General features: G+C 48.7%; 1 protein-coding gene across 1 annotated transcript in view; it reads right to left on the reverse strand.

The window, feature by feature from the left end:
* Nucleotides 1-426, reverse strand: part of LOC123775331 (uncharacterized) — a 49,177-nt gene extending 48,751 nt beyond the window's left edge. The window contains 1 exon segment of the mRNA XM_069321959.1: nucleotides 145-426. The gene's annotated coding sequence lies outside the window, so the exon portion shown is untranslated.
* Nucleotides 427-8,912: the final 8,486 nt, after the last annotated feature.

Here is an 8,912-nt window from a genome sequence, read left to right on the forward strand (position 1 = left end):
TCTCAAGGAGGCAATTGATCGTGGAAGTCTTCACCACTAACTCACCAAACACAGCAAGACTCACCACAGTCCTTCACACCACTGCACCACCCACCGCAACATCACCCAACACAGCACTACTATATGCAACACAGCGGTACTCACCACAGCAGACGCCTCAGCAACACCCGCCACAGCAGGACCCGCCTCAGCAACACCCGCCACAGCAGGACCCGCCTCAGCAACACCCGCCACAGCAGGACCCGCCTCAGCAACACCCGCCACAGCAGACGCCTCAGCAACACCCGCCACAGCAGGACCCGCCTCAGCAACACCCGCCACAGCAGGACCCGCCTCAGCAACACCCGCCACAGCAGGACCCGCCTCAGCAACACCCGCCACAGCAGGACCCGCCTCAGCAACACCCGCCACAGCCAGCGCCAGGCCAGGAGTGGAGGGTGAGCCACCAGGCCGCCAACTCTACTATTATCAACAATTTCCGAGAGAGCGAGAGACGGGAAATGCTCTACATGGAGCAGACCTCTGTCTTAGCCCCGAGACCGGTGTTAGTGTAGTGGGTGTGAGGTGTGGGGGTGAGTGGTGCTTTATTGAGAGGGAGGGAGAGAAGGAGGGAGAGAGGGAGAGGGAGAGGGAGAGGGAGAGAGAGAGAGAGAGAGAGAGAGAGAGAGAGAGAGAGAGAGAGAGACCCAGAGAGAGAGAGAGAGAGAGACCCAGAGAGAGAGAGAGAGAGAGAGAGAGAGAGAGAGAGAGAGAGAGAGAGAGAGAGAGAGAGAGAGAGAGAGAGAGAGAGAGAGACCCAGAGAGAGAGAGAGAGAGAGAGAGAGAGAGAGAGAGAGAGAGAGAGAGACCCAGAGAGAGAGAGAGAGAGAGACCCAGAGAGAGAGAGAGAGAGAGAGAGAGAGAGAGAGAGAGAGAGAGAGAGAGAGAGAGAGAGAGAGAGAGAGAGAGAGAGAGACCCAGAGAGAGAGAGAGAGAGAGAGAGAGAGAGAGAGAGAGAGAGAGAGAGAGAGAGAGAGAGAGAGAGAGAGAGAGAGAGAGAGAGAGAGAGAGAGAGCTGACCATACACAGCTGTCTTCTCCAGCAACACACAGACATGAGGAGTCAATCCATCAGCATATTGTCTGCCAACATCAGGGGCTTCATGACCAATGTTGGCGATCTCACACACACCTTTGTCAACACTCATCGTCCTGATGTGGTTGTTGTGCTAGAAACATGTCTAGATGACACGACCCCTGAGAACTTTGCTACAATTGCCGGTTATACCTCATGGTGGCGCCGAGACAGGTAGACAGGTAGTGGTCAAGGACGGGGTGTTGCATTGTGTATCAACAAATCTGTTCATGCTCAATCCATTGATGTGGTCATCCTCGGTCATCTTGAAATTATGTTCTTCAAAATTTGCCAAAATCCAGGTACCTCAATACTCTTATGTGCAATGTACAGACCTCGATGGCAGGGTGCTTCCCCAATCAACTTCCTGATGAACCACCTGGACTCCCTGCTGATGCACCACATTATAATTGTAGATGACCTCAACCAGTATCTCGTACAGAGGGAGTTTGATGAACTCTTAGCAGCCTTCAACCTTGAAACTTTTGTGAGCTTTCCCACCCACACGTCAGGCTCGTCCCTCGGTCCAGTCGTAACTGACCTTCCTGCAAGCATAGTCCAGTGCAGACTTCTGGGATATGTTGGTTCCTCAGACCACCTGCAGGCTGTCTATACTACACCGACTATCCCGACAGATCGAGGTGAAGAATCTGTCCGAACTACCTGGTTTTGGGACAGAGGGAACTGGTCAGCCCTCCACTCAGAGCTTGAAGAGGTAGACTACCTTATTCACCCTTGTGTTGATGATATCCTCATAATGCACCCAGAGTCTGTCAGTGCAGACTACTGATCACGTGCCTCTGTATGTATGAGTGAACATCCTGTGTGATGGGGATTTTTAGCATCACGTAGCTAGCTTTTTGAAACATCCCATTCCTTATATGACTGTTACATATTGTTTTTAATGAATAAAGTATATTTCAATTGTTACATATAATAGGCCCATGAAATAAAAGGGTCTCTAGGAGTAGGTAGGATTACAACTGAGCTGAGGAAGGATTACAGCTCTTGCAGTTTCACAAGGTTCCTTATATGATAGTTCCCTATGTGATAGTTTCAAAGTACATTCTTGTGAAATAAATGAGTCTCTAGGAGCAGGCTTCAGATGAGCTGAGGTAGGATAACAGCTCTTGCTTGCAGCTTCACCAGGTACGTCATTTGACATCCCTTATGAACCCTGATCTTAGTTTAAGAGAGAGAGAGAGAGAGAGAGAGAGAGAGAGAGAGAGAGAGAGAGAGAGAGAGAGAGAGAGAGAGAGAGAGAGAGAGAGAGAGAGAGAGAGAGGGTGAAAGGAGGGAGATAGAAAGGGAAAGAAAGAGTATTTATTGCATACAATCAACCCTATCTTCTATATTTCCTTCTTAGCAGGACCAGTCAGGATTGGAGGGAGGAGAGCGGGTCTCTGCGACGCCCGGGACGTCTCACTCTCTCCTCATCAGAGACCTCACCAAACGAGCACTCATAAACTCTCTCATAAGAAGCTCAAGTGTTTGTTTACAATCAACTGTGTCACGGGACTAACCATCAAACCCCTGTAAATATAACTGATATAAACACGAGCGCACTAAATTTTGAAAAAGAAATTGAAAACATGCCCATGCACTCGGCCCCAGGTCCAGACTCATGGAATTCAATATTTATAAAGAAATGCAAAGTGCCGGTAGCACAGGCACTCAGTATAGTGTGGAGGAAGAGCTTGGACACGGGGGAGATACCAGATGCACTTAAAGTAGCAGACATAGCCCCTCTACACAAGGGAGGGAGCAAAGCATTGGCAACAAATTATAGACCAGTTGCACTAACATCGCACATCATAAAAGTATTTGAGAGAGTGATTAGGAGTCAGGTCACCAATTTCATGGAGACCAATGACCTTCACAACCCAGGCCAACATGGATTTCGAGCGGGAAGATCGTGCCTCTCACAGCTACTTGAGCACTACGACAAAGTCACTGAGGCATTAGAAGAGAAACAGAATGCTGATGTGATATACACGGACTTCGCAAAGGCTTTCGATAAATGTGACCATGGCGTGATAGCACACAAAATGAAGTCAATGGGAATATCCGGTAAAGTAGGACGCTGGATACTCAGTTTTCTGTCAAACAGGACTCAGCGAGTAACGGTCAACCATATAAAATCTAGTCCAAGTGCAGTGAAAAGCTCTGTACCTCAGGGTACAGTCCTTGCACCGCTGCTTTTCCTTATTCTCATATCAGATATAGACAAAAATACAAGTCACAGCTTCGTATCATCCTTTGCAGATGACACAAAAATCAGTATGAAAATAACCTCGGCTGAGGACATTGAAAAACTTCAAGCTGATATTAATAAAGTTTTCGACTGGGCATCAGAAAATAACATGATGTTTAACAGTGATAAATTCCAGGTACTCAGGTACGGTAAAAATGAGGACCTTAAACATAATACAGAGTACAAAACACAATCAAATGTACCCATAGTAGGAAAACAGCATGTAAAGGATTTGGGAATAATAATGTCTGACGACCTAACGTTTAAGGAGCATAACCAAGCAAATATTGCGACAGCCAGAAAAATGATAGGATGGATTACGAGAACTTTCAAATCCAGGGATCCCATCACACTGGTTGTACTCTTCAAGTCACTTGTGTTGTCCCGTCTTGAGTACTGTTCAGTACTCACTTCCCCCTTCAGAGCAGGAGAGATTGCTGAAATAGAGGGAATACAGAGAACATATACGGCACGCATAGACGCAATAAAGCACCTAAATTATTGGGATCGTTTCAAAGCCCTCCAAATGTACTCACTAGAAAGAAGACGAGAGAGATATCAAATAATATACACCTGGAAGATACTGGAGGGCCAAGTACCAAATCTACACAGTAAAATAACAACGTACTGGAGTAAACGATATGGAAGAAAATGTAGAATAGAACCAGTGAAGAGCAGAGGTGCCATAGGCACAATCAGAGAACACTGTATAAACATCAGAGGTCCGCGGTTGTTCAACGTCCTCCCAGCAAGCATAAGAAATATTGCCGGAACAACCGTGGACATTTTCAAGAGGAAACTAGATTTATTCCTCCAAGGAGTGCCGGACCAACCAGGCTGTGGTGGGTATGTGGGCCTGCGGGCCGCTCCAAGCAACAGCCTGGTGGACCAAGCTCTCACAAGTCAAGCCTGGCCTCGGGCCGGGCTTGGGGAGTAGAAGAACTCCCAGAACCCCATCAACCAGGTAACCAGGTAACCAGGTATTATGTGATACATGTAACAAATTATGAATGTAAATATCTGAACATTTATGAGTTGAGCCAATCACTCAATGAATGATGATTGATTGGTTACGTCGTCTGCGGAGGAGCGAGAGGGCGCTCTCTGCCACCTGGAGCAAGATTCACGAAGCAGTTACGCAAGCACTTACGAACGTGTACATCTTTCCTCAATCTTTGACGGCTTTCGTTACATTTATTAAACAGTTTGCAAGCATGAAAACTTCCCAATCAACTGTTGTTATTGTTATAAACAGCCTCCTGGTGCTTCGGAGCTCATTAACTGTTTAATAATTGTAAACAAAGCCGCCAAAGATTGAGAAAAGATGGACAGGTTCGTAAAGTGCTTGCGTAACTTCTTCGTGAATCTGGCCCCTGGAGTCTCCTTTGAAAGGTAAATTCCTTTGTTGCATGAAAGCAATTTTTTTTTAGCTATTGTTTCCACAAGGAATGGATAAGATCACCCTTCCTAGATCTCATTCACTGGGTTCGGATCCCAGTTATTGGGACCCGTCGCCAGGCTGTGCTCGTCCAGGCGGCGGCCGACCCCGAAGAAGCAGTATAGGACATTTTAACTTATTGTATAAACAAGAACCACATTTTAGCGAATATAAATTATAATAATGATCATGGTCATGTCTAGAGTGTATTTTTTTATTGATAATACAGGAGGGCCAGAGAGTAGATTAACAAGCATCCTCATGCTCGGCCTCATAAACACGGTCCGGCCTCATAAACACGGTCCGGCCTCATAAACACGGCCTCATAAACACGGTCCGGCCTCATAAACACGGCCCGGCCTCATAAACACGGCCTCATAAACACGGCCCGGCCTCATAAACACGGTCCGGCCTCATAAACACGGCCCCGGCCTCATAAACACACCCCCGGCCTCATAAACACGGCCCCGGCCTCATAAACACACCCCCGGCCTCATAAACAAACCCCCGGCCTCATAAACACACCCCCGGCCTCATAAACACACCCCCGGCCTCATAAACACACCCCGGCCTCATAAACACACCCCCGGCCTCATAAACACCCCCCCCCCGGCCTCATAAACACACCCCCGGCCTCATAAACACCCCCCCGGCCTCATAAACACACCCCGGCCTCATAAACACGGCCCTGGCCTCATAAACACACCCCCGGCCTCATAAACACACCCCCGGCCTCATAAACACACCTCCGGCCTCATAAACACACCCCGGCCTCATAAACACACCCTCGGCCTCATAACACACCCCGACCTCATAAACACACCCCCGGCCTCATAAACACACCCCCGGCCTCATAAACACACCAACGGCCTCATAAACACACCCCGGCCTCATAAACACACCCCCGGCCTCATAAACACACCCCCGGCCTCATAAACACACCCCCGGCCTCATAAACACACCCCCGGCCTCATAAACACGGCCCCGGCCTCATAAACACACCCCCGGCCTCATAAACACACCCCCGGCCTCATAAACACACCCCCGGCCTCATAAACACACCCCCGGCCTCATAAACACACCCCCGGCCTCATAAACACACCCCCGGCCTCATAAACACGGCCCCGGCCTCATAAACACACCCCCGGCCTCATAAACACACCCCCGGCCTCATAAACACACCCCCGGCCTCATAAACACACCCCCGGCCTCATAAACACACCCCCGGCCTCATAAACACACCCCCGGCCTCATAAACACGGCCCCGGCCTCATAAACACGGCCCCGGCCTCATAAACACGGCCCCGGCCTCATAAACACGGCCCCGGCCTCATAAACACGGCCCCGGCCTCATAAACACGGCCCCGGCCTCATAAACACGGCCCCGGCCTCATAAACACACCCCCGGCCTCATAAACACACCCCCGGCCTCATAAACACGCCCCCGGCCTCATAAACACGCCCCCGGCCTCATAAACACACCTCCGGCCTCATAAACACACCCCGGCCTCATAAACACACCCCGGCCTCATAAACACGGCCCTGGCCTCATAAACACACCCCCGGCCTCATAAACACACCCCCGGCCTCATAAACACACCTCCGGCCTCATAAACACACCTCCGGCCTCATAAACACACCCCGGCCTCATAAACACACCCCCGGCCTCATAAACACACCCCGACCTCATAAACACACCCCCGGCCTCATAAACACACCCCCGGCCTCATAAACACACCAACGGCCTCATAAACACACCCCGGCCTCATAAACACACCCCCGGCCTCATAAACACACCCCCGGCCTCATAAACACACCCCCGGCCTCATAAACACACCCCCGGCCTCATAAACACACCCCCGGCCTCATAAACACGGCCCCGGCCTCATAAACACACCCCCGGCCTCATAAACACACCCCCGGCCTCATAAACACACCCCCGGCCTCATAAACACGGCCCCGGCCTCATAAACACGGCCCCGGCCTCATAAACACGGCCCCGGCCTCATAAACACGGCCCCGGCCTCATAAACACGGCCCCGGCCTCATAAACACACCCCCGTCTCATAAACACACCCCCGGCCTCATAAACACGGCCCCGGCCTCATAAACACACCCCCGGCCTTATAAACACACCCCCGGCCTCATAAACACACCCCCGGCCTCATAAACACACCCCCGGCCTCATAAACACACCCCCGGCCTCATAAACACACCCCGACCTCATAAACACACCCCCTGCCTCATAAACACGGCTCCGGCCTCATAAACACACCCCCGGCCTCATAAACACAATTTTTGTTCAGTTCTCTTAATTAATATTAATGTTCAACTGTCCCAGAAATATACTAGGATACCAACTCTCAATTCCCAAAGAGTGCTAGAAAAGTCCAGAATTTGTCCAGTTGGACACGAGGGATGTATGAGGGGCTTGTCCAAGTACTTGACAGGTAGAGTCCAGCCTAGATATGCCAAGCTTAAAAGGTAGAGTCCAGCTAAATTATTCTACATTTAATAAGTTGAGTCCGGCCTAGATATGCTAAGCATAATAGGTAGAGTCCAGCTAAATTATTCTACATTTAATAAGTTGAGTCCGGCCTAGATATGCTAAGCTTAATAGGTAGAGTCCAGCTAAATTATTCTACATTTAATAAGTTGAGTCCGGCCTAGATATGCTAAGCTTAATAGGTAGAGTCCAGCTAAATTATTCTACATTTAATAAGTTGAGTCCGGCCTAGATATACTAAGCTTAATAGGTAGAGTCCAGCTAAATTATTCTACATTTAATAAGTCGAGTCCGGCCTAGATATGCTAAGCTTAATAGGTAGAGTCCAGCCAAATTATTCTACATTTATTAAGTTGAGTCCGGCCTAGATATACTAAGCTTAATAGGTAGACTCTTGTATAAGCATTCTATTTGCTTAACACTTCCAGCTTAGATAATCCAAAGTCGACTGGTTTGTAATGATTGCACAGATGAAAGAAAGTGCTAACTTGTTGCCTTTTTACTTTATATTAATAATAATAATAATAATATGCAAGTTATTAATATAGAAAATCAAGGTGGAAATGATGACTGTGGCTGGTTTCTCCCACCGGCACCTGACGATGGGGCTACTGGACCAGGTGCTTCATGATGTTGGGGCTTCCCGGAGTGTGTGTGTGTGTGTGTGTGTGTGTGTGTGTGTGTGTGTGTGTGTGTGTGTGAGTGTGTGTGTGTGTGTGTGTGTGTGTGTGTGTGTGTGTGTGTGTGTGTGTGAGTGTGTGTGTGTGTACTCACCTAGTTGTACTCACCTAGTTGTGTTTGCGGGGGTTGAGCTCTGGCTCTTTGGTCCCGCCTCTCAACCGTCAATCAACTGGTGTACAGATTCCTGAGCCTATTGGGCTCTATCATATCTACACTTGAAACTGTGTATGGAGTCAGCCTCCACCACATCACTTCCTAATGCATTCCATTTGTCAACCACTCTGACACTAAAAAAGTTCTTTCTAATATCTCTGTGGCTCATTTGGGCACTCAGTTTCCACCTGTGTCCCCTAGTACGTGTGCCCCTTGTGTTAAATAGACTGTCTTTATCTACCCTATCAATCCCCTTCAGAATCTTGAATGTGGTGATCATGTCCCCCCTAACTCTTCTGTCTTCCAGCGAAGTGAGGTTTAATTCCCGTAGTCTCTCCTCGTAGCTCATACCTCTCAGCTCGGGTACTAGTCTGGTGGCAAACCTTTGAACCTTTTCCAGTTTAGTCTTATCCTTGACTAGATATGGACTCCATGCTGGGGCTGCATACTCCAGGATTGGCCTGACATATGTGGTATACAAAGTTCTGAATGATTCTTTACACAAGTTTCTGAATGCCGTTCGTATGTTGGCCAGCCTGGCATATGCCGCTGATGTTATCCGCTTGATATGTGCTGCAGGAGACAGGTCTGGCGTGATATCAACCCCCAAGTCTTTTTTCTTCTCTGACTCCTGAAGAATTTCCTCTCCCTGATGATACCTTGTATCTGGCCTCCTGCTCCCTACACCTATCTTCATTACATTACATTTGGTTGGGTTAAACTCTAACAACCATTTGTTCGACCATTCCTTCAGCTTGTCTAGGTCT

The sequence above is a fragment of the Procambarus clarkii genome, chromosome 10 (assembly GCF_040958095.1).
Source record: "Procambarus clarkii isolate CNS0578487 chromosome 10, FALCON_Pclarkii_2.0, whole genome shotgun sequence".
NCBI classification, from domain to species: Eukaryota; Metazoa; Arthropoda; class Malacostraca; order Decapoda; family Cambaridae; genus Procambarus; species Procambarus clarkii.